Source organism: Cynara cardunculus, assembly GCF_001531365.2.
Source record: "Cynara cardunculus var. scolymus isolate 2C chromosome LG 1, CcrdV1, whole genome shotgun sequence".
Classification (NCBI taxonomy): Eukaryota; Viridiplantae; Streptophyta; class Magnoliopsida; order Asterales; family Asteraceae; genus Cynara; species Cynara cardunculus.
In genome coordinates, this window is record NC_037528.1 from 15,675,084 (window position 1) to 15,676,306 (window position 1,223).

The following is a 1,223-nucleotide window of genomic DNA, read 5'->3' on the forward strand; positions in this document are numbered from 1 at the left end:
TATATATATATATATATATATATAGAGAGAGAGAGAGAGAGAGAGAGAGGAAGGTTCAGGGAAAACCTAAAAAAATGAAAAATCGAAGAACACCATCACATTCATTGAATTAGAAAAATCAAAGGCTTAAATTAAAATGACATACTTATAAATAAAAAAGGAAGACAAGTTTATTTAAGTAAGGGTTTAATTAGATTGGAGGGTATTATTGAAAAAAACATTATTATTATTATTATTATTATTTTTTATTATTAAAATTCAATAATTTAGGAAGTTATCTTTCCTTTTTAATGTTGACCTCCTCTCCCTATTTATTCATTCTCTCTTTTTCTCTCTCTCTCTCTCTCTCTCATGAAGATAAACTCTAAATTTCCAGAGCAACATACGGAAGGTTGAAATGGAGAAGAAGACGTTGAAACGATGTTGTTAGTTGAGATGGAGGCCGGAGAAGAAGAAGAGGCGGGGGTGCTAAAGAAAGGAGTGTAGGAAGGCCGAAGTTAGAGTTTCACAGTGAAAGGGATATTGAATTTTAGATGCTCACAGCTGTATGCACATGTGCATGTAACACATGTACATCTTCTACATTTTATGAGGCTGAAATTGGATTTCAATTATTCATCTTTAAAAATATATGTTCTAGAGTTTATGCGCACATGAATACAAGGAGGAGTGCAAGCATTCATCTTCATCTCTCTCTCTCTCTCTCTATGTTCAATTTTTTTTGGTTTTATTTACACGTGAAAATGATGAATATTACGTCTCATTCACATGTGCATTCAACCTTGAAAAATAAAAGAAAGTGAATTTCATGATTCATTCACTTGTGCGTACAACCCAGACAATGAAGGATAGTGAATATGGTGACCCATTCACTTGTGCGTAAAATGCAAAAATTGAAATAAGATGAATATGAAGATTTATTCACGATGCATGCAACCTAAAAATCGAAAGACAATGAATGCAATGATTTATTCACATGTGCATGCAACTCATAAATTTAATGAAGTAATCAATTATGAAATATTTTAGGGGAGTGCTAATGGCACCCCTTAGTAAGGGGTGTTGATTTTCTTGGAAATTGAACCCATCAACTTTTTTCATAAACATCAACTCAATAATTATATATTTATATTTTATTAATTTTGTTTTATTTTATATATTTACATTAGAAAAATATATATTATTTTATTATTTTTATGTTATTTTATTATTTACAAATTATT